The sequence below is a fragment of the Chamaea fasciata genome, unplaced genomic scaffold (genome assembly GCF_029207755.1).
Source record: "Chamaea fasciata isolate MVZ Bird 193981 ecotype frontalis unplaced genomic scaffold, bChaFas1.0.hap1 SCAF_12, whole genome shotgun sequence".
In the NCBI taxonomy this organism is placed as follows: Eukaryota; Metazoa; Chordata; class Aves; order Passeriformes; family Sylviidae; genus Chamaea; species Chamaea fasciata.
The window spans coordinates 2,280,001-2,305,000 of record NW_027094097.1 but is presented as its reverse complement, the minus strand read 5'-3'; the positions used below and the strand labels follow the sequence as shown (position 1 = coordinate 2,305,000).

The window sequence follows — 25,000 nt, the reverse complement described above, 5'->3', positions numbered from 1 at the left end:
GAAATGGTAGCTAAAATACAGTGTTAGCTAAATTCAAAAATGGTAGAAGAGAGAGCCACGCTTACTTTTGAGTAATAACTTACTTGGAGGATATTGCTAATGACTTTTCACTGCACTGTTTGAGGATGAAAACTCTGTTCCTTGTAAACCACGTTGATAAATCATTGACCTGAAGAAGTGTTAAGAGTTGAATGTATATAGTGAACTATCTTTCCTGGAGGGCTCCACCAAGTAAAATTTTCTGCCAGCTAAATGAGTGTTATAATGTTTCAGTGAAAAAGAAAAATTATCTTTACCAAGCCTGTAGAGTAATTTTTGTCATCACCAATTTCTTAATGATATTTGCATGCCTCCTTAATGTGCATGTATGGCACTACAGTGACCTGATAGATCATAATGGCTCCAGAGGAGCCATTGCAGGCTATTGGGCAAGTGATCTATGAATTAAAAATTCTTTAACAGTTTTGAAGAAGCTGTTACAGTTTATTGTGTCGGTCACACCTGCATTTTTAGTCCGTGGCCTCCCTGTGTGCTCATGCCACTGGCACAGGCCCTGGAAATGAGGTTGTCCAGAAGAGGCACATGGGTGAGAAAAGGGCTGAGCAGCCTAAGAAAGTCACAGACAGGCTGAATCTGGATTTTGAAAATCTGAAGTTTAAAAACATCCCAAATAAAGTTCAGAGCAGTGTGGCTTCAGGGCTCTTGTTCAGCCTGTTAACAGCCCAAATTTCATTAAATCCTCCCTCTAAGATTTAGCTTTTAACAAAACTTGAAAGTGCATGCTGGGGTTGGATTACAGCCCATCTGCAGTAGTCTCTGCCATGGGATTTGTAAAGCTGTGATTTGCAAGGCCGTGACTGGCAAAGCTCTAAATTCTAACCTTAAAATCAGCACCACAGAGCTGAGGAGAATGTGCAGTCTCAGTTGATGCCACAGATAAATTCCATGCTGAAAATTTATATCAATTTATTATTAGGTTGCAGTGATTGGTGAGTTTCCTTTTATATTTTACTATTAAATTGCTGAAGGAGTGAATGGTTGAGATATAAAATGGTATGTGACCAGTGTGAATGTTCTGACACAGCACTGAGGCTCTAATGCTGCTCACCAGGGAAAGGAAAGATCATTTAGAGCTGTGGAAAGGGCAGGTGTCCACCACTGAGAAAAAGTGGTTCTTTTCGGACAAAGATGGATGAGCAGAGGTGTGAGACCAATGCTCCTCCAAAAATCTCGACCAAAAAGCATGTGGTGTACCTTGTGATGTAAAGCTTTTGGCAAAATGAGACCTGATCCGTACCTGCTGCTGTAAATAACGTCAGAGAAAGAGGCTGTGTTACTGTGCAGCAATTTTTGTGCTTTGCCAAGGGGGAATTTTGAACATCAAGACTGGTGAGAATCGTGGAGTGTCAATGAACTACTTGCTCTGGCATTGTGGACAGAGGCTGGGAAAACAGCAGATGTTTTTGCCCATGTGTGAAAGCAGGGCCCTCCTGACTCTGAGAGGGAGGTGGCAGTGCCTTGGGGCATGGTTGCTGTGAAGTCACATGCAAATTCATCCTTCCTTAGAGTGGTGTGGTGGTTCAGCCCAACAGTTTGCTACAGAAACCCTTTTAGTTGCAGTAAAATACATATTGTTCCTACATTTTTTAAATAAATAGCTTTTTTCAGATGTTGCAATATAATATAGGGTCCAAACAAATGATTCACAAAATGTGCTTTGCCTCTTTTTCTGTGATACATAACAATGTGGGATAATTTCTTAAGGGATAGTGAATATGCATAATGTATTTTGATTTTATCAGATAGGATGGCTTTGGGTTTTTTTAGGGAAGCCCCCATTTGCAGAGCAATGGAGGAGTCTAGGTGTGAGAATAGCCTTATTTAAAATAAATAAAGTGTTCTGGGGAATCTGTTGGTAGCCCAGCTGTTGATTGAACACCATTCTGCAGTTGTATGGTCATATAGATGGCTTCCTGTGATAAACAGGATAATGTGAATCACATTTTAATATAAAACAGGAAAAAAAAAGGAGTGCATTTTCTGACTTGTTAGTTGTATTTATTAAAAAAGAAAAAAAAAATCTATAAGTAAACCACTTAACTCTGAACTTTGAAAAAAACATTACCTTGTTCCTTAAAGAAGTCCTGGTCCCGTGGAGTTGTTTGAACACAAGCATAACCTTAGAGTAAGACAAAAAATGTAAAACACCTGCTTCAAAAGAGGATTTTCATACACTCTAAGACGACTCAATAGAACTTAGATTTCTAAATCTTTGGCTCAGCGCTATGAAATTCTCCAAGCACCCAGGCACCTTAGGCAGGTGACTGTCCTTGTAAGTCCAGGTATTTCTGTATGTACCCAGGACTAACACCTCCTTCTGCTCATGTCCTAAGCTTCCAGGTTTTGAGTAATGGACCTCAGGGCTGAATGCAGGATTTGGGAGCTCAGCCAGATGCATAACAGATATTGCAAGGCTCTGATCTTAGATGAGTGAGTGCTGTATTGGATGTAGGTAGAAGTGCTTTGTTTAATCAGGACTGCGGCACTCTAGGAAATTCTAGAGTGATCATATATGTAATTCATTTTGCTTCTGTTCAGCATTCGTGAGTCCTGCATATTAGCCAATTGTGAAATATTTGGAAAACACATCATTGAAAGTAAGATTCCACATTTGTATTTTCCCCTAAGTGTATTTAACTGTTAATGAAAGCCATGGGACTGAAAGCTGTTGAGACAGACATCTTATTCAGGAGACTGGAGCTGTAGTGCTCTTTGACTCATTTGATCCTCCCATGTCTCCTTTGGGATTCAACCATTTCTAAAAGGAATTACAGATAGCAGTAGAAGAATAGCTTTGTCACTGACTATTCATTCGATGGTGTTACAACATAGGGCACAGATTAATGTAATTTATTGTGTTGAATTTTGTTTTCTGGACATCTGTTCAATATACCCAAACTCCTCCTCTGTAAGACTCTGAGGAGCCATCATTTGGTAGCAGCTAGAAAACACTGGGCTAGATATTCACTGGTGACTTGGAGGTATAACTCTTTATGCATTGGATCTCCAGTGCCCTGAGCTATCCAGTTGGCTGTGTCAAATAACCCCAATGTGCCTTGTGTCAAATATTACTGATGTCACTATTGACATTGTGTCAAAAAATGTCATACCTAATGTCTGTCACAGAAGAATGGTGGCAGAGTCAAAACTTGACAAAAAACACTTAAGGACAGATAATGGAAGTAATGTGCATCTTTCTTGTTCCCCTAACAGGGAACCAAATAAATTGTGAGTGTCTCTTCAAATTTTCTTATGCTGGCCACATTTCGTGTTGTATATTTCTAGCTGCAGAGATTTTCGATTTGAACTTCTTCAAAATATTGGTAAACAGGGGAAGTTATTAAAAACAAACTTAAAATGACCCCAGGTAGCAGGCACAGCTCCAGCTGGTGTAGAATGGCTCCAGGTTGGTCCAAGGCAGGAGATGGTTTCAAATGCGCAAGAACAATGAGCCCAGAGACACTGGGCCACGAGAATCACAGAGGAGAAAACAGATTTGGTGGCTCTCATTACACTTCCCTATATTGTCTATACTGTATATATAATTTATATTATTTTATAGTGTTAAAGCTTTTTAAAATTTGAAACTCATGATCACATCTTCTGTGACGTTCACTGGTTTTGAGAGAAGGTGTTATTCCTATGGGTACTTTCCTTAAACTTTTCTAAATGGCTTGATGAGGCTAATTCCTCTGGATCTTATAGAGTTCTAAAACTTTGAGGGTAAGATCTCTTGTCTGTTTGGATGTAGCCAAAAAATTACTTAAAACTGCCTCAAAAGAGAGATATTTTCAAGCTCTTCTGCTTTTGGGAGTTACGAGATAATTTAAAATACCCTGATGCTGATTTGTAGGTTTCTTTTTATTTTCTAGGAGTTGAGTATTTTGTTTTTAATTAGTAGTATCTATTGAGTCTCCCTGGCTCATGGAATCAAGGTCTGTATCCCTTCAGAGGCAGAATCAGGAAGTTCTGCTGTTCTCAGACTGGACTGTGAGCAGCAGCATCTGGAAAGAGTTTAGCTTTGAGCAGATAACTTCAGTCATTCCAAAGTACTCCTGTTAAATAGTAGTAGTAATAAAAGTAAAATTATAGTGGACTGTAAAGCAACATTCTACTCTGCTCCTAAGCAACTTCCTACAGTTTTCTCAAGCAGATGCCTCACGTTGCCCTGAAAGCCTCTGGACTCGTGTGAAGGAATGTCTGCTGGTGCCGTCCAGGCAGTTGGTGTGATTTGTTAGAGCCACGAGGCCAAATCTTCCCAAGCAGTGGAGAGATGGCTAAGAGGCAGAGCCTGATGCGTCCATCAGAAAGCTGATGTGCCGTGAGCTGGTTTGGTTTTGCAGAGCTTTTCAGGAAGGGAAGGAGCTGGATGCAGACAGTAAACATCCTAATGTCTGGGTCAACACACAGAGTCAAACACTGCTGGGCTGCTCTGTGTGTACCTGTCCTGTGCCCTACCTGAACTGGCTGCTGCTCAAAACCACAGTGCACTGGGACTGTGAATCACCTTCGTGGGTCCTTAGACACATAATTACGGGTTTTAGAGAGCTCTGAATTTTGAAGCCATACTAAAATTATGTTTCTGAAACATCTTTGCCTAGAACACAATAGCAAATAGAAAATACAATGCTCTCAGATCTTGAATAAAAGCTGGGCTGCAGGAAGAGTAGAATCCTTCAGTAGAAATACTCAGGAAGGTAACAAAAACATAGAGGCAAAGCATTTGCCTAATTATCAGCATAACTGGATGTTACAAACAAGGAATAAATCACTTTTTCGGCTTCATTATATTAAATTAAGAAATCCAGTCTTGGGCACTTTACCTCTGAAACATACAGTGTCTTCAACTTCAGAGCTGCCAACATTCCTCAAATGAGTGAAATGGCTCAGGTGATATTTAAGATGATTTTGTGTGATGATGAATAGCTCATTTACCATCTTACATTTCAACTCAGATCACATTGAAATGTGTGTTTGAAAGTCTGGATGAATACATCTGGACTCACAGGCCGGTTCTCTTCAAAATAGCAAACAAGAATCTTCCAAAGTTTTAATGGGATGTTTCATTACCTAGACCCCGTCCCTGCAAGGTTTCTTCCCACTTACAGCCCTTCATTGCTTTAAGTGTCCCATCCTCCCTTATCACAATAGACATCATCTCTTAGGGCCTTAAAAATAGGCATATTTTGAATTAAGTAACACAGGAGCTTTTCCTGATGTCTTGGCCTCAGAAGTGACAAGCAGAGGAAACAAAGAAAGGTGCGCAGCTGTACCTCTGTAGATCTTGGTTCCCATCTGAGTAGTGGGATGGAATAAAAAGAGAGAGTTTTCTTTTCATCCTTTAAAAATTCCAGATATTGAAAAGTTTTGCTTCATTGGACAAAATTGCTAAAGCTCTTCTGTTTGAATAAATAATATGTCCTTTGAGATTCCTCAACTCTTCTCCTTTTGACACTCAGATGCAATGATGAAGTTGTAGTCTAAATGCTTTCTTCAATTAAAAAAGGGAAAAGAACAACAAAAGGGGTAACTCCAGCAGGAGTTGGGTGAGTAAATGTGTTCTCCCAGAACAAGTGAGCCTGATGCTCAGGATATTCACTTATCATGTGTGAAGCTAAATCCCTGAATTACCTTTTCAGAGCCAAGCGTGAAAGTAAGCCTCTCCCATTCAAGAGGAATTTCCTTATTTCATCCCCCTGTAAGGTTCCTGTGGGTCCTTTGTTTTCCTTTTTCTTTTTTTTCCTGACCACTACTTTTGTGAAATCCTGGTAATGCCTATTTGTTCTCTTCATTGTAGGGCCTTCTGCATCTGCCTGCTCTCTGTAGCAAAGGCATGGATTCTGAACTTGTAGTAATTCTAAAAACATTAACTCCCATAAAAATATTTAATAGCCGGACTTCACATCTGACAAAACACTTAGCACGGTCAAGTAAGATGGCTAAGTTTGTTTAATACACAAATATAGTATGCTTTTATCCATTTAGTTTAAAATTCTCTTCCTCCTATTTGGCAGTTTGCTAATGAGAATACCTGTATAACAGTAATACTTTAATGGTAATTACTAACATAAATATTTGCTTTCTAGAAGCAATGTTACAAATTCCTGAACTGCAGTCTAAGCAACTGCTGGAATGTTTGAGGTAAGAAACCTGACCTTTGGGGAGGATCAACATCAGGAAAACAGAGTTTCCACTGTTTGTGACTTGTGTCCATAGTGAAGGGGCTTGGAATGGCAGGAAGGTGACTGACACACGCTGTGTCACTGCTGAACCCCAATGGAAAGTTCTTGTCTTTATAATGATATTGGTAACAGAAAATACTTTGCATGAATTTCAGCATATCCTTGTACACTCAAAACAGTTAGTTTGTCAAGGTCCTTCTCTAACAGATAAGGGAAAATAAATAGAAAGAGACCTTCATTTATATTAAATGTTAGGAATTGCAAAATCTGTGTGGAAAAGAAGAATTTTGAGTCATCTGCTGATAAAATTACATCAGCTGCAGCTTAAAACAGAACAATACAGTCTTCTTTGAGGCACTGTCTTTTCCACGTAAATTCTGCTCCTTCTCCCTCAAACTCTTCAGTTGCCAGCCATTATTGCCAAGTGCTTGCATTCAACACGCATCTTAACCTGTGGTGTCCATGTGGCTGCAGTTGGTGCTCGAGTGCCAGTCCTGGTGCACAGTCAGAGCAGCTCTGGCTGGGGGCACAGAGGGACAGGGCAACGGTGAAGCTTCTCCAGCCCTTCCTCCACTGGAGGCTTGTCCAGGGGGTAGGTGAATATACAGGAGCTTTCTAAAACAATAAACTCCCACAGGTTCATTCTCAGAAATGCAGGAGTTTGTCTGGTATATTCAGGTGAGTGCTGACATGAGACTGGGGCAGGAACAGTCAGCTGCTAACATTTTTTTCCAGGGTGGGCTTACAGCTGAGATCAGAAATGGAGATGCACTTTATTTATTATGCCACTTCTCTTATTCTAATTTTTTTTTTTTTTGAGGATTTCTTTGCAAAGGGTCTTCTACACTTTTTTTCTTCCTTAGCAAAGTACTCCTACTAAGCTTATTTAGTTTTCAGCTTTAAAACATCAGCATTTTATAGATCTGAATTTCACAATGTGAGGATGATTGCTACGTACAATTTGCAAAATTGTGATTAACCAGCCCCTGTTTCGAGTCAGTTCTCCCTAATTCACAAAAGGCTTCCAAGAATAGTCTGCACAAAATTCAGTGTGCAAATTGTAGGGCAGATTTTTAGAGGGCAGTTTAAAGAATGAAGTCCTAAGGGTTTTATCTATATTTATATCTCTTGTTAAACCAAACTCTTATGTAAATGTTACAATCTGTAAATAACAAGCTGAGCCGTTTTCTTAAAGGAAAGATTGCATCCACATTTTTTGAGATTTGGCAAAATTATTAACTTGCACAATAGACTAATATACAAGTATATTTGGAAGCAACTAATGCTAGCCTGAGTCGTCTTCTGTATTTTATGGATATTAAAAGGTTTAAGAATACATAGACCTTTCATTTTCCTGTAAAAATTGTCTCAAATTGAAAAACACTGCCCTTAGTGATGGCTTGAAAAAATGGAGATAGCTTTTGTATACTTTTACTTTTTATAGCCATTAATGTTGTAGTAAATCTTGTATTATTGTATACAGTCTAGATTATTCTTCATTCTTTTGCCTTTGGACAGGAAAGAAATTACTGGCTTCCATCAGTGTTATTGGCAATCCCCATATTCTGACATCTGTTCCTTTCTAAACATTTTACCAACCTTGATGAAATGTAGTTTAGTGTTAGAAGCTGACTTGAAGAAAAAATTGGACGATAAAAAAATAACATTGATTAAACACCAGAAGTAATTTACCAATGACTATCAATATTTTGATGGCCATTGCAGTTTATTGCAGAAAAGCTAGACATCTTTTAGTAATTTTAATCATATATAAATCTTTGAATTAAACTAAATAAATGAATTCTCATTTTTTAAACAGAAGGATGAGAGACTGATTTTACTCGATTTTAATCAAACTCTTTGAGCCGTAGTCCTGAGAATGTTTGGGGCATATTTTACAGACGCCATGCATCGCCCAACTCCCCAAATCAAAGATCTCAATTAATGTTTTGTAATACTCAGTGGAGATGTCATTCCTGATGTTGTCCTTTCCATGGAGCAACCCTGGGATTTTCCCACTCTAGACCAGATGCTGGAGTGGGGGGCACTCCAAGGGGCCTCCAACAGCAAGGGTGGTGGGTCTCTGGTAAACCACCAGCTCCATTCACACCCCACCTTTATTAACTATGCTTCATTAAAGTAAAGCAGAGCAATAAAAGACAAGTGATTATTCCCTCTGAGGTGCCAAGCACAGAGCAATTATGGTGTGTCTTTCCCCACTCCATGGGGCAGTGAGCTGCAAGAGGAGACTTGCTTGCAAGTGGTTGTTGAGGACTGGGGCAAAAGCAGGGGTGAGCGTTTCATTTCCAAGGACTGGAACAAGTTAATTACTCAGTGAAGGACGAGGTATGAACAATATCTTCTTGGCAAGGGAAGTATGTGGGAAATAAATTGAAAAGGGCTACTACCGAGTGTGTGTTCTGATATTGTGAGAGGTAGATATACAAGAGGATGGGAAGGTGTGATTAGATATTTTCAGAAGCACTTAGCAACAGTCTCGGTGGAGCTGTTGAAATTCGTGGGATTTACCATGGACTGCTAACGTTTGGGCGCAGAGTTTGGGCAATGCTAAACTGCAAGCCCCATGCCCTGTGCGTGGATCCTCCCTGGAAGGTTTCCAGTGGAGTTGCAATACTTCAGAAGGATGAGGAAGGCACAGTTCTCCAGCACTGTGTGTGTCTATGGGCCATTGAGGATGAAATGAAATTGCAATTCTTGATGAATTCACTCCATCACACCAAGATTTTCAAAGGTGGAATTACTCCTCTAGCAATAGGGTCTTAGAGGACTCCCAAGCTAGTTTTTGATTCCCTTACCTTTGAGAGAAACTTGAACCATGGAGGGTTCAAGGTAGTTTCTAGGCTGTTGGAAGTGGAGGGGATTTGAGAGATTTGTTTTCTCCATTTTAGAGAAAATTTTAAATTTAAGGAAAAGTTTCCCAACATACCTCCTTTAGAAGCTTCACATTTATTATCAAAACAGTTTTCCTTTAATTTCCCAAAAGTCATGTATGGTAGGAGTAACTGAGTGGTCTAGGCTAAAGGGATGTATAAACTGACAATTTTTGAATTCTAAAACTCTGTGCTAATCATAAAAAAAAACAAAAAAAAACAAATCGTACATTTCAGCCAAAGACCTCTCAGCATGCTTTATAAATTCATTCAAAGATGAATGAATTCTCACAGTTCCTTGCTGAGGATATTTAGTAGAGAAAATAAACATTATAGACAAAATGTCACTTTTTAAAAAGTGCATTGTTTTTCTTAAAAGCAATTTTTTTCCTTTTGAAAGCAGGTTGGATTCAACTGTGCTTGTACATGTACCTACCAGGAGTGCAGTCTGGTGGTCAGGAGACTTGTTCTGGGAAATGATATGACCCAGGTTCTGATGCATGTCATTCCTAAACCCAAGTATCCCAAATTTAATGTATAAAAACAAGAATAAAACAATTTCTGTACCAGTCAAAGGAACTGGACTTGGCTCTTCTCTGCTGTAGTGTGTTCCTGTAACCACCATGAGACAGAGATCTTCACTCTGTCCTCTTCCAACAAACTAAAGTCAACATCTAAAAATTATTTTAATGCAAGTCTGCAAAACAAACCTTTTGAATCCATAAAAAAAAATTATTCTTACTCCTCACCAAAAAAAAAAAAAAAAAAAAAAAAAAAAGAAAAAAAAGACAGAAATTAGAGAGACATGAAAGAAAATTGTCATTGTGCGATCACATTTAGTATCTCCTGCTCAGGCAAGGGGAAGCTGAGAGGAAGACTCAGTCGTTTGCCCTGGTGTCCCACAGCTCAGCCAGCAGGAATCTGAGGTTGGCCCTGGAGTGCCAACTACGCAGGGCCATGTTCAGGCTGGGGGTGCCTGCCCTCCTGTCAGACCTGGAATGCCTGGTGGCCTTCCCCTACCCTCTCCCAGCCTCCCTTTAACATATGGTTTCAAAGCTGTTGACGTTCACCTGCTCAGATATCTGTACAAACTACTGGTAGGAACTACATAAATATCTAACAGATGCACGCGCTCACCCTGGGATTAATGCATTCTGCACTCGGACCCGTCAGCATCACACCCCTTCACAAAGGCATTTTATTTTTTCACTTGCTCATGTGGTGTACACCTGTGACATGCTGGCAGTGCACTTGCTTGCAGTGAGAGAGCCCCTCAGGTTCAAAGCTATCCTTATATCTTTGTTCCTTTATGCGTGAACCTTTTGAGGTTTTCTCTTAGTGTTCAAAAGGCTTGAGCGTGGCATTACATCTTTAAAACCTCTCCTGACCCTTTTTTGAATATGCTGAATATAAAAGCAGAAACAAAGCAAGGAGAACCAGATAAATAGATGCAGGGAGACATCATAAGGAAAAAAAAAAAAAACAAAACAAAACAACAACAACTCCCGAGCTTGCCAATATTACTTCATGCTTTTTATTGCAAACCTGTAAACTAACAATAGCCCACCACCTCACACAGCTGGGTGTGCGAATTGAAGGTGTGCTGAATGTGTGGGCTTTCCAAATGTAGCACAATAACTGCAACACCTGTGCTAAACCACTTTGCATTGATTTTAGTTTTTTACAATATTTGCAGTCCTTCTCTTTCTAGAAGTCTGAAGGGTGGGGAAAAAAGAGGACTTGTCAGGTTTAGTTTCAGTTTTGAGACTTATCTCTCAAGGTATGATGGACCTGTTAGAAAATCATGTAGATTTACATGTACCAAACCAAATGTAGGATTGAGTCTTAAAACGAAAGAGAGATTGTTCATCTTGTGGACCCAGCTTTACTAATGTACATTGGCTTTGGCTAACAGGCTCCTTGTAGCCCAGTCCTGGTTTGTTTGGTTGGTTGGTAGATTTTTAATTTTTTTGTTTTTTTAATGAAGCAGCCAGTGTTTCAATAGCCAGTTACAGAAACAAAATGGTTAAGAGAAATACTAATTGTCTGTAAGTGTATATCTTAAGGCACATCACTGATTTAAAATTATTAATATTCAATAATTCATGGTTGTTTAATGAAATGACATATCAAATCAGAAAAAATAGAAGTGAGATATTTCTGTAACTTAATTCTCATCACTGCAGAACCATGTAGTTACTATCAGTCCTATTGTTATCTGATATCATAGATTAGGTTTAGTGTTATGTTTAATGTTAAATTTCAGGCATAAAAACAAGATGCTTTTCACTGACAGAAATTCACTATAACATTTTGGGCTATGAATCTGAGATTTATAAAGATGGGCATCATTGATAAAATCTAAGCATACCTTTTTGGTCACTTTGTCAGCAGTATAAATGGGTCCAAGGGTTGCTCACAGGGCTAGTTAACCTTTTCTCCTTTAACAGCAGCTGAATTTAAGGTTCTTTTTCACCTAAGTACCTACCAATTTATGCCCGTAATTCCTATTAATTCTGAGTCACTCTTTCTTACACTGTTGTTACTTGAAATGGAAAATATTGGTTGCAGTCCAAGAGAAAAATTTATAGCCTGTCATTGTAGCCTCGTGCTATTTCAATATAATAATACAAATGCATTCCCTCTTTGTGATAAGTGTATTTTTCCTTTTACTTTCTCATGCGATGTTCAGACCCTTTCCAGACTTACTTTGTCTCTGTGATCCCAGAGATTATAAATGCTCAAGGAGCCTTTAAAGATATTTGTTACTCTTTAAAGCAAGGGAAGCAGCCTCTCTTGTTCTCTGTCACACTCAGGCTGGGGCTGCAGGAAGCAATTTTAATCTTGTATAGCTAAAAGTTTGGGGCTCATGGTACTTCCCTGTTAGGTCACTTTATAACCTTGTGGATATTTTTCATTTTCTATGGGAAACAGAGCGTCCTCCAATGTTAAGGAAGGTAGAGAAAGTTTTCTGCGCCCAATCAAATTCCTGTTGATGTGTTCAGTGAGACAGAGATGGGGCTTAGGAACACAGAAGTGCTGCTTGTTTTAGAAGTGAGAAGGAGACCCACTGGAAAAAAAATTCTTTCCAGTAATCAAGGGAAGATGGGAGTCTCGCAGCAGTAATGCGGACTCCTCTAATTACCACTTCCAAGTTATTAGCATCTGGAGCCCTTTTTCCCTTTCCTATCTAGCAATTATAGAGTGGGATAGATTAGTGTGTTGCAGAAGCTGTAGAGTGGACTAAGTTTCTCTCTGTCGGCACTTGGTTGGTTGCTGAAATTGAGACTTTTAGCTGAAGTCCAGGCTTTTTACCTGCCCTTGGATCTCAGGCTGTTCTTTTCATAGATAATGTACATTCAAGGACCATGAAAATTGTTTATTTACTTCTCTGCTCCCTGCCCCCACCAGAGAAAAAGAAGCACTTCTTAAAAAGCCAAACAAAACCAGTCAGACACATGTTTTGCACATGAAGAATCACGTCTATAGCAAAATGGGATCCATATGTGTGTTTTGGATGTGAGCAAAATGCTCAGTTTAGCTTTGCCCTCATGCCAGGGCGTATGTGCTGCTGAAAGCTCAGAATTTTCTTGCTAAATCACACACAAAATTTGAACTTGGGGTTGCATTAATGTCATAAGTTCATAGTTTTCTGTTGTTTCTTTCCCCTTGTATAGTGTCCTTTGTTTATAACTCAAATCCTCTCAAGATTAAACTTTAAAAAGACTGTGTGATTTAATGGACTTAGGATCAGATTCTAACCTCCAGCGTGAAACAAGCCTGACTGTAGCACTCAATAGCAATAAAGGATTGTTTGCAGTTGTGAAGCAATGACCGCCAAACATTATTCAGAAAAAAGATGCTGGGAATAATTTTTGCATGGATGAAATATTCAGATGAATGTTAAAAAACTGCGTAACAATGGATGGTGACATACATAAAGGGTAAAAGAGAAATTACTGTCATTCCAGCATAATGCTGCACTAACTTTTTTCTTTTCCCCACAACCATAAGTATCTTCACTTCAAGTTAGCATACTTCTTTATATAAAGTCTTTTTCTATCTTGTGCATATGTCCTGCAGAAGGATCTGGACAGATCAAAAACTGTCCTGCTTGAATCTGTTTACAGTTTTAAAATTTATACAAAGATAATTGACTTTTCAGCTCATCTTCCAAGTTTTGGACTTGTTCATGCATACACATTAATATTATTCCTTCCTTGCACTTTCCTCCAAATAAGAGCTATCTTGTGAGTTCAAGATCAGATCTTTGCTGTTGCTCAGGTACTTTATGCTCTGGTTGTGGAAAACATCCGTAACTTCCCTGTCCACCAGAGGATTTGAAATACCTTCTTTAGACAATCCTCAGGCAAGTAGCAGCAATAGCAACAGTATCCCATCCCATTTTTCCCTCTGAGAATATGCTGGGAGCAGGGGGAGCAGCCTGTGACTCTGTGATTAGTTCCTGGTCTGGCCAAACATGGGGAATTGGCCAGGGAGCAGCTCTGAAGCTTGTTCTACTGTACGCCAAATTGTTAGTGGGGAATCTGAAAATTATTTTGGAGACCAGCGCTATCACATCTCGGTTATTTTCAGGGAATAGGAAATGAGGTTCAGATTTTAAGTATGGAAATATCCTTCCTGTTTCTGCACAGAATTTAGATGTTTTGGGGCGCTAAAGCTGTGTAATATAAACGAACCAAATTTGAAAGTAAGTAATGCTCCAAGCAAAAGGGGGTAGAGGAGGGGAGAGCAGTCCTTGTGGCATTTATTTTCTTGATTCTCTATCCTTGTCATCATGGTCTTGATCCTGAAAGATATAGCAAGCTGCTTCCTACTAGCACTTTGTTATATAGTAACTCTTGAACCTTCCTTCTGGGGTTAGGTGATCAATTACTTTGTAAAGAAAACACGGTGTTATTATTTCAAAAGCTGTGTTTTATTTTAATTTATAATTGTCTCCACATCAGTCTTCAATCTGGAATCTTGAATTGGCCACATATGCACACTGACTTGCACGTAAAAGATCTGTGACAGCAGTCACGTGATGCTTCCACACCATAATTATTCTCTGTATCAGGCTCCCAGTCCTTGAGAGATCTGAAAAATCTACAAGAAAGCCAGTTTGAGTGTACCTAGGGGAGTTAGAACTCAGCTCAGATTTTTATGTCATCAATAAATAGATTTTTTTAAAAAAGGAAAGGAAGTGCCTTTAACTTCTTATTGTCTTACCTTTGTATTAGAAAGCAGTTTCTTAGAACAGTAGACCCACAGAAGCAATGCCAGCAGCTGGAAATCTGGTCCATGTGAGTGTTTTCGTGAGTTGTTCTTGCATCTTCCCCTAAATGTTCTTGTTAAGTTTTGTGGTTTAACAATCATCTCTCAAATTCTTCTATGGAATGTACATTCCCCTCATCTGTTGCATGAGAAATCCATATGAAGATAAGAGGGGTTTGGTTTTTCAGAGGGGAAATGGTTAAGCTGATTTTACTGAAATGCTATTGCTTGCTGAAAGTACATGTATAAAATACATAGAAATAGCTTCATTTCCTATCAGGTGACCTGAATATCTTATCTATAAATATGTTATCTAAGAAACATATACATATTTTCATATCTAAGTTGGTCTTTTAAAAACTTGTCTCGACTCCATAAGAAATCCATACTTATGTACTTCAGGTAATAATCTTTTTGGCAACAGCAGATCCCAGGGAGTTTCATGGGACTGAGAAGAATGTCAGGACTATAACTGTGAAATGCACTTGAAAATGAGGCTAAAGGAGATCGATCCAGGAAACTTTTCACTTGACCAAGAAAAAAAAAACAAAACAAAACATTTTGGCTGCTCAACAGCCAGATCTCAGGAGAGCCTCAGGTGGGAGCTCCCTTCATTCTGATGAGGATGTGCCTCCTTGCAGTGGCATTGCAGATAAATCCAGAGATTTCTTTGGAAATACAAACACCAGTGCTTGCATGAACTGCCACAGGCAGCCCTGGTTTCCTACCCTGCTCCAGAGGGCAGCAGCCCCGTTGTGAACCCACAGGAGCCCTCTGGCAGGGCACAGAGCCCCACACTCGTGCCCTGCAGCCCCGGCCCTGTGGGGGCCAACTGCAGCAGTCCAGGACGACATCAGCAAATTAGTGGCTAATAAAGACAGGCAGCAACAGCAGCAGCAGCGCTGGCCTTCTCCACGGCAGGGTACCACAGATGTTTCAGATAACAAAGTGAGCTTTGCTGACAGAACATGTGTGTAATATATAAAATAATGGGAACCGAAGGAGGGGGGAAGAAAACAGGCCACTCCAATCCACCCATGTAAAAATGTTTTTTATTTATAAGTGAGCAGCTGAATGCGAATGTTGTCTGCTCCCATAGAAGTAAAAAACAGCAGGCTGATGTGGATGAGAGACTTCACATGGTTTCCAGCAAAGTAGACTGTGCACTGAAATCTTTTTCTTGTCCCTAGGGTGGGTCCAGACCTACAGCTGGGGCAAATCCATGCCATTTTATTTCCTAGCAATTATACTTTCTTACCTCCTCTGATGATATGTCTGTGCTGTGGTTGGGGCGGATCATGGCCAAAGTTTCCTGCGTAACACTGTGGAATGCTGGACAGTTTTTGGACGGGACCAACTTTACCAAATAGTTGCTACGCTGAGGATTTTTGCAGGGTGGACCTGGAATATGCAGTGATGATCCACAGCTACCTGGAAAAAAAAATCCCATGAGCAGTTCTCAAGTAAGATAATTAGCTGTGAACTGGAAGAATTACAGCCGAAATCCCTGTTTTTATGATATAATAGGCTTACCCTCTACTGTTCAAATGTCCCAAAGTAATAAGATCAACCTCATAGCTGAGGAATCCTTGGGTGAAGGAGACTTTCACAGGTCTTTTCTGCACTGGTGCCAAGGGCATGAACAAGGAGCATGGATGGGGCACCCTAGAAATTACAGGGTCACCCAATGCCGGTAGTTGGTGAGAGGCACCACTGTGTAAGGGCTCCTCGTTCACTCTGTGAGTGGCCTGCTGAGTAAAGGTTTGTAAACAGAGCCAGGAAGGTAACCTGGGATGCCTGGTCATGCCCCTCCGTGCCTTCTCCATGTCTGTGGTGCATGGCCAGAGCTCAAACACCATGTGAGAGCTGCCCAGGGGGGTGCACCTTGTTAGCCTGCTTTTGAGGAGTAACAGACAATGGGATTCTGCCGGGTGGAACGGGAAGCTCCTATCAGAGGCTAATAAATGTTTCCTTGTAAAATGGGGAGATGCTTAGGTGAGTCCAGATATAAAGTGAAAGTAAGACAGCCCTCAGAGGAATTACTGAGGTAATAAATGTACTTACTAGGGCAGTGTGTGCCAGAGCAAGCCAGAAATGGGCTAAGACCAGAAGAAAATTAGAACCTCAAGTGCAAGCTGAAGCTCGGTGGTCAGATGAAATTCAACCTTTTCCTCTGGGAAAAGAGTATCTGCCCTGACTTGATTATCTGGGGTGGGCATGGCCAATGAGAAGAACAGCAGCACAGGATTTCTGCCATGTGTCCTGCTTTAAGCAGTGAGACATGAACACAGAATATGGTAACCAGCTGAAAGAGGATTTGGCTCTCAGCATACGCATATTTTATGTACAGATTGCGCTGATGTAACTCCAGCACCTCAAAGGGTCAGAGTCTGTCCGTGTGTCAGATTATTGCAGCATCGCAGGGTGGCTAAAACCCTCTGAGACTGCCTGTGGGATGTGTGGTTTGGCCCAGCACAATGTCCCTCTGCATGGGCAGAATAGAGTCATCTCAGCTGTAACAGGTGAGGGCATACGACCACTCCCAGTAAAATCAGCATGAAATCAGAGGTGTACCATCTACAGTAGATGTTTCAGTGGCTGAAGTGTAATTACGGGTTAGGCAAATTGCTCCAAAAGTCTTGTGGCTGTATGTGTGGTGGTCACTTTATCAAGGTTTATAATTTCAGTGTTTCTCTAAAGCCAGGTATGTAAATGCGGGAATTCTATAATGTATTCCTTAACTGAAGAAAGTGAAAAAAACCCCCCAAAAATCCAACCCAATAATCCTGATTTTTTTTTTTAATAAAGTATTTTTTCCTTCCCTGAGCAGCATCTTATAATTGAGATCCACCTTGAACATGCCAAGGTCAGAACTCAAGGCACAGAATATGCTCGTGAAGCTGCCCAACAAGATACCTTTATTCAGCCAAATTGGAAAACTTGTGTGCAACCCAAAAGATCAGAATAGAGTCCTTATTGAGCAAGGTTAGGAGGGATAGAAACAATCGGCTTATATAGAGTATTTTTACTTCATAGGAATGTGGTTCTGATTGCTGAAAATGTATCCTTTGCATGAAGTACAAGCATAATCCTATGCCTACTTTGCCCTTTGAGTAAAAGTATGCTTAATAGCAATTTCAGGGGGGAAAAAAAATCTATTTAAAGCCTGTTGAGCAGAATATCCACTTATAGAAGGAAGCTATAAGTGAATAATGTTAATGGAGTTCTATTTTGTAAAATGCACAGGACAACTAATAGAATCAAGCTCCTATAACAGTGAATGATTGAATTACATTTAAGAGAGTACCTAATTTATGACCTTTAAAGATAGTTTTTGTCAATCCCAGACCACCTTCATACAAAAGTTTTTTAGAAATTTCATCTCTCACTTTATATTATGGTCAGAGGATTTTTGTGCTATTGTCTGTCAGTAGTTCCATTAAACATTTAAGTAGGCTAATTACTGAAAGAAAAAAAAATGCTTTCTGGAGAAAATTATTATACCTGTTTATTAGTGTAGGAGAAGATCTTAATCTGGGAATGAATTTTGAACAATGGTGATGAAGGATGACATGAGCCAGGACCTCATCAGAAAAAGAAATTAAGCCCTATAAATACCAATTTTTGAGTGTTTTTCCCTCCAAAGAGTGAATTTTTAACAAGTAGAAGTTTGCGTGTAACTTCCGCCGATCACTGAGATAGCGTGTATGGGAACATGAAGTTTTATACTCCTATCACTGTTTTTCCTCCCCTTTATTTTTACAGTATGTGTTTGTTTTATTGCTGTGAAACTCTGATTCAGTGTTGTTTTGCCCAAAGAAAACCCTCAAATTTACTGCGCCCTTCATTAAAATTGTACTTTTATCAGTTTTGAAGAGGCTGCCCTTGCAGTCATTTGGTGCTGGTTTTTCCTTGCACTGTTCAGGAAAGTCAAGTGAATTTGAGTGCCCTTCCACGTAGCATTGGAACACATGCGGAGATTCTGTGTGGGAATACCCGTCCATAACTCTCCTTTAAGTTTTCCATCATTCCTTAAAACACCCTACAATTTTGTTAGCTTTTGTGCCGGAGGGCTCTGCCTGCTGTGGTGTCATTGATTGCTCATCCTAAAAGAAGGCAGAGAACAAAGGTGGAACGAGCTGCTAATCTTCTGGATCAGCCAGATGTTATTCAGTGCTGTATGGGAATTTAAGGCACCAGTCCTTGAGGAAAAGGGGTGCAGAGAGTGGCTGTGAGGCAGTCACTTCCTTGTGGCACCCCACTTGCCGGAGCGCTGCTGCATCATGCTGCCTTAAATGTGGCTTTTGCCTGCTGGGTGCAATGGAGCCCCCTGAGGAGCATCACATTTCCAGACAGCTACAAATGGAATTGGCTACTTCAAGAATGCAATAATTTGATTTTTTTTTTTTTTTTTTGAAGATCGGTTTAGTGAGGAGGGCCCTAGCACTTTATAGGTCTTGCTTGTTCTCTGTGAAAGCTCTGTGTTGTAGCTCTGAGTTCCTGTTGAGGTAATCTCAAAATTCTTACTGCTGCAGAATCAGAGCCAAAAGGGCTGGACTGCACGTGTACAGCTAAGGAACAGACTAGAAAAAGGATGTGAAATTTCTGTGGCTGATCATACTTATGGTTCTATCCTGTAGAATGTAAAGTAAAAAATGTATTGTTTTACACAGAAGCTCCATTATAGGTCAGGGCTTTTCTTAACCAGCCACTTGAGAGCGGCCCCACTTGACTCCCAACACAATTTACTCTGACCATTAGTTAAGGACTGTTTCTGCTCTGTCTGTGGTGTTCCCAGCTCCATATGGTGGTAGCTTAAGGCTGATCTAAGAGTAAACAACAAGTGCAGGGTTTTGGTCACACAAAGGTGTGGGACTCAGTTTATAAAATTAAAGCAGAGATTAAATGCAGGGGAAATAGTCTGTCCTTATTTCACATCAGATCTGCCAGGAATCGGAGGTCAGATCTCACCTCTTTTTGTTGTGCTCGTTGACTCATTCTTTCAAAGTGAAACCCTTTTTTGGAGGGATTTTTTTGTTATTTTATTGCTGCTTTTCTGAAAATGAAGTTCCTGCACTATATTGCATGTTCAGTATTCACAACAAGGAGAGATTCTGGCTTTGCCCCAAACTGCTGACAGTCTCGATACTTTTACAGAGAACATCTCTGGAGCACTGAGGAAGATTTTTGGAGGATGAGAGGGAATGTCAGGCTAAAGTACCGTAAATAATTTATAGACCTCAGATAATTGTCCTGTGACAGCTCCCAGTGCTTCCAGTTTCTTCCTACCACCCCTATTTTCAGCTATCAGTTATAGAATCTTGACTTAATATTGCTAATTGCATAGTAAACAGAACAATATTGTTTGCCCCAAGACAGATTACCATTTCTCATTACAGAATTCACATAGACCACAAATCATTGATACCATCTCCACCAGTTATAATAAAGTTTATCTTCAATCTGATAAAAAGCATGTACTGAATAATAACTGTTGCTCTTATTGTAAGTGGTTTAAAAACGTGCTTTTTTAAAAGCTGGGTAGTTCACTGAAGTTGCAATTCTCCATTTGCCCCAGCCAAGAGAGGTGAGAGCTGAGGACAAAAATGGTCAGATTTCCAAGCATGACTCTGTGGGTGCAGCGTGTGTGGTGGCACTTGACAGCTGATGAACCTCTTACTGTTATCACAGTCAACTAAACACAGTCAGTCCCACTTCCCCCGCATTTATCTGTATTTGTACTTGAACCTGTTGTTCAGTGCATTATGGATTTGCATCTTTAGCTTATTCATGGAGAATTAAAGTGCACTGGATGTTTTAAGAAGGTTTATCTCTTCAGTTCAAATTCTAGAGGTCCTCCACGGTCTGCAGGTTTCTGCCTCAGTCGCGAGATGAGCACTTGCACCTGCAGGAGTGCGAGGACAGGCACATAAAACTGCCTGGAAAAACAGGTTCATTTTACTTATGTCCCACCCCTGTTTATGAACACTCACAGATGAAGAAGAAACAATTTAATCAGACACAAACCACCAAAATCCTTAAAGGGGATACCGTGGCAGGAGTATGGATACTGCAATACTTCTCAGGTTTTTTACAAAGGTGGAAATCTTCCAGTAGTGCATTTCAGTCTGCCCTGGTGAATTTAGATACTCCTTAGGGAGGTTGATCTTTCAGCCCTGTTGTTTTTATGTCATATATGCTGAGATGGAAGCAGTTGCATCATTGTGTGTCATTTTGAACAAGACTGGCCCAAGTGTTAACTGCCACAGCTGAATTTTTGCATTTTGCTACCTCCTTTCATTGAGATAAGGCTCAGCCAGCAAGCTCAGCTCTAAATACAAACTTCCTCAAAGCCTAGCTCTGCTCCTGAATCAAGGAAATACTATTTTGGTGAGAAGTCCTAAAATCTGGAGCCAGTTTTAAAGTTCAGTGATTTCATAAGACAACTGAAAATATTGTGCAAGTCCATCAGGGTTTGGACCGGGGTGTGTGAAGTTGTGATTGAATCAGGTTCTAGTATAATTCTGTGGGGAAGCAGGGATTCAGAAGGATTCTTTCAGAGTTGAACCCCAAACTCATTAAAATATTACAATAAAGTAATTAATGCACATGGCCACTAGACACTCTTAAAATGTAAATTTCACAGCTGTAAGAAATTAGATTTGTTTAAAAATAACAGAAGGCTCAAGTACAAATTATGGAGTAAAAGCCTATAAAATTTCAAACTTGGTTTTAAGGCACAGACTTTTTTTTTTTTTTTTTTACTAGCTCATTTACTTCAGCACTAGTGTTCAGAAACTGAATTCCTTGCCTGCCTTTTGCCTCTGAAGTTGCAGTTAGGTACCAGTGCAGAGCTGATTAGTTGGAAAGTTTTCTTCTCAGAAGGTTGGACTTGGAGAACAAGGCAAAATTTGCAAGGAGCCTGTGCCCCATCTGAAGCCCATCTTGCGTTGAGGAGGTGCAGGCACAGGTTCCCTGAATGCCTTGTTTGCACAGCTGGGGGGACAGGTAGGAACAGTTGTTGGGAATTCTGCTTTTTCAGTGCCTGTGTGTTTTGGCAGGCATGAGCACAACTTGACCTCTAGGAACTACTCCAAGTGGTCAATGCCCTCAAATCGTTCTGTACCACAGAGGCCAAGAAAATTAATGTAGCTTCAAGATTCAGAAGCAATGGAGCCAACTGGTTTTTCAAGGGATGTGACATGTGTCTTTTCAGTGCAAAGGTCCAATTCCAGATGCTCCAGCACTTTCTCACCCACTGGTGTTTACAAACATGGGCCTGACTACACTGCAAGAAAAGACTTTGACTAGCAAATGTTCAGCAGCCTATTTCAGTCTGTTTCCATTAGAAGCAATGCTAAAATCCAGGGCTCCACCATGGCCTCTTGGCACACCAGCTTCAGCAGAGTACTGAAATGGTTGAAGGAAGGAATTCCAGTCAGAATATGTTCCAGATGAATCCTGTTGGAGATCCATTTCTAAATGTATGCTACGTGCCTAACTATTAAAAAGTTCAGATTATGACCCCTCTAATGTTATTTTAATGCTAGTTTTTAAAATGTAATTATAAATCAAATTGCATTTGAGATCTGAAGCTGACAGTAGTGAGCTGGAACACTAAGAGCTGCTTTAAAAATAACCCCTCTCAAACTTTATTACTGGTTCCAGAAAGGGAAGTGCAAGTGGACTGGCCAGATTCATCCATGCTGTTCCCATCAGCAGACAGGACAACTTGCTAAGTGCCAGTTGTGTTCTGGTTTACAGACATAACACGGGAGCTTTTATCTTTATCTGGAGATTGCATTTCCAAAGTTTGAATATCTCTCTTGGAGCTTAAGTAGAAGACACAAGCTCATTTAAGTCATGTTTCCTCCTTTCTTTTGTCATTCTTTGCCATAGTGAATATCCCTGAAGATTAAAACTTCTAAAACCTGCACAGTAACCAAGAAGCTGAGAAAAGCAGGACATTATTTGGCAAGTGCAAAATTTTGGGGCAATGCAAAGCAATTACAGGGAAGAAATGCACTTAGTGACTGTTGTGCTGGTCAATGCTATCTGTATGAATGTAGTTAAAAAAAAGGGGGCTGGAAAAGATACCAGAAGGACAGAGCTGAAAGAATGCAAGCATTCAGCAGGGTTGAAATGTTCTGTTCAAATAATGGCTATAATGATTTTGGCAACTTCATATTTCTTTTTCCCCCCTTTTAGTAAATGTAAATGTTTGCATTAGATACTCCTGTAACTTGCCTAAAAATTAACTAATCCACAAAGACAGCGCATTAGAAACTATAGGATTTGAATTTCCATTTATATAGGTGTAGTTTAAGGGGGAGGAAGGGAGGGAAGAATAACTGGGTAGGTAGATCTGAACAAACAAGTCACAGTGACTCCTTAGGTACATTTTGGATTTTTTTCTTTTCTTGTGAATGTGGAAAGTATTTATTCAGTAGTTACTTACAGAACTCTTCAGTGAGTAATGCATTTTAAAAATCTTTATTCCTAGAGTTTTTTTTGTTTAGATTATTTATAAATTTATAGTCATAGCTGGTTACCTAAATCATGTTATTTCTTCTGTTCCCTGATTGCATGAGTTACGTATTTACTTGATTCAATACACAATGTAAATTGTGAACGTTTCAGCTGAACATACATCTCAGAATTTTTGTTTGGTTGCTCAGTTACATAAATCAGCCAGTTAGAAGAGGGAGGGGACGTACCATATGATCTACTTAAGCAGCTAATACTTTAAAATTTTGAGATTATACATCTAGAAGTATACATTTTGACCACAGTACGTAGATTATAGAAATTGAGTGGTATTATTTCTATTCCCTGATTAATGGTTGATGCTGTTACATCTACAGAATGAATGTCAATTCAAACTTCAATTTGAAATTTGAAGTCAATGAATATTTAAGCATTCATTCTAGATGTTGACTGTGAAGACATGCTAATATTGGTACAGCACATATGCTCCAAATTTTGCAGACAGACAAAACCAGAAAGTAGTTACGTGTTTCTAATGCTGTTAACTCAAAATTTTACTTTGAATTACAATGTTTTATAATATTTACTCAGGTCTCATTTTTACCCTGTTTTGCAGATGGAGAAACCAAGGCAAAGAGGTTAAAGGATCTCTCCTGAGCCCCAGAGTGTGTTGATGTCTGTCCTCTCTCCCTAGACATGTGCACAGACTACTAGACTTCTCTGCTCTGGCTGCAGGTAAGACATATTTTACATACAATGTGAGCAGTTTTTAAACTGACTTCAATAATTCCTAGAAAGGTGGGAGAATCTCAAATATCTAAACATAACATATCTAAATGTACCTGTATTCTGGCTGAATCCCTGAAAATCACGTGAAACAGACTGTTTTCTGTTGCAGACATAGAAAAAATCATGGATGCAATGGGTTGTTACATAATAGCTAAAAATGTATCTGTGCATTTGACAAACATCCTTTTTCCTGACAGTTGTTAAACAGCTGGTATGGCAGGTCAAAGGCCTTCTTCTTTTCCATCCTCAAATAATACTCTTTAAGGCAAGGAGACCTAGTATTTGTGACTTTAGATGCTTTTATTGGACTGACTGGTGGCAGAGGAGAATGTGTATCTGAAGGAATATGTTTAGTCTTTGATTGTGTGGGTTATGTTTGCACTGCCACCCTTGCAGACGCTGTCCTTTGGAAGGCTCACAGTGCAGTACCACTGTGCTGGCTCTCCAGTTTCTTAGAAAGCTTTTTGGCATCTGAGCAAGCCAGTTCAAAGCTTGCGGGAAGTGCAATGCCCCAGGGACTGCAGCATAGACATACGCAAGGATTTCACTTCATAACATCAAAAGTAAAACCTTCCTAACGGTGGTTTGCATTTTCATGAGTAAGGATTACCAGATTTCATCCTGCGCAAGTAGACAACCCTAAAAGGAAGTCCTAGACTCGAATGGAAAGGGCACTGATGCAGTTCTGTGACAAAGTACTGCATCTTTTCGTGGGGCTTTGATCCTGTCACTTGTTCTCATGACGTGAACTGCCTTTCTGGTAGGGGTAAGGGTAACACAGTTTACCATGGATTTGTCTGGATTCATTTAGGAAGTGTCACTAAAGCTGTGTGCCAGATCTCTATGTGGTGCAGGAGTCACACCAGGGGGTAGAGACAGAGTCCCTCTGTGTGATGACAGATTGCTCGCTTTTCTTCCCCTACACATGGAGTGGAAGTTGGAGAATTTGTAGCCCAATAGACAGTTAAAAAGATTGTAGCCTTTGAAGGGTTTATTTTCTGACTCTTTTCCATGTCAGGCATGAACTTCCGCACTAGGAGGTAGTTGTGTATGTAGAGGAGGTAGGAGGGTATGAGCTCAGACTGCCTGTAGATGCCTCAGTGGAAAGCATTCTCACCAGAGCTTGTCCTGGAAGAAACTGGTGACAGGCAACCAGGGTCCTTATGTTTGCTCCAGTGAGGACAGAAACTTGTTGCCCAAGAAGCAGCAGGTGACAAGGTCCCAGAAGCAAGGAGGGACTCTAAGTTCTGATGATTGCTGTCTAGCAAGTATTAAATTAGAAATGACCTGTAATAGTCATGTTATTTCTGGATA

General features: G+C 40.0%; 1 protein-coding gene across 5 annotated transcripts in view; it reads left to right on the top strand.

The window, feature by feature from the left end:
• Positions 1 to 25,000, top strand: part of ZNF536 (zinc finger protein 536) — a 345,885-nt gene that overhangs the window by 78,107 nt on the left and 242,778 nt on the right. For all 5 annotated transcript variants that reach the window (XM_066195030.1, XM_066195029.1, XM_066195027.1 and 2 more), the window contains one exon: positions 23,514 to 23,632. The gene's annotated coding sequence lies outside the window, so the exon portion shown is untranslated. The remainder of the gene's footprint in view (positions 1 to 23,513; positions 23,633 to 25,000) is intronic.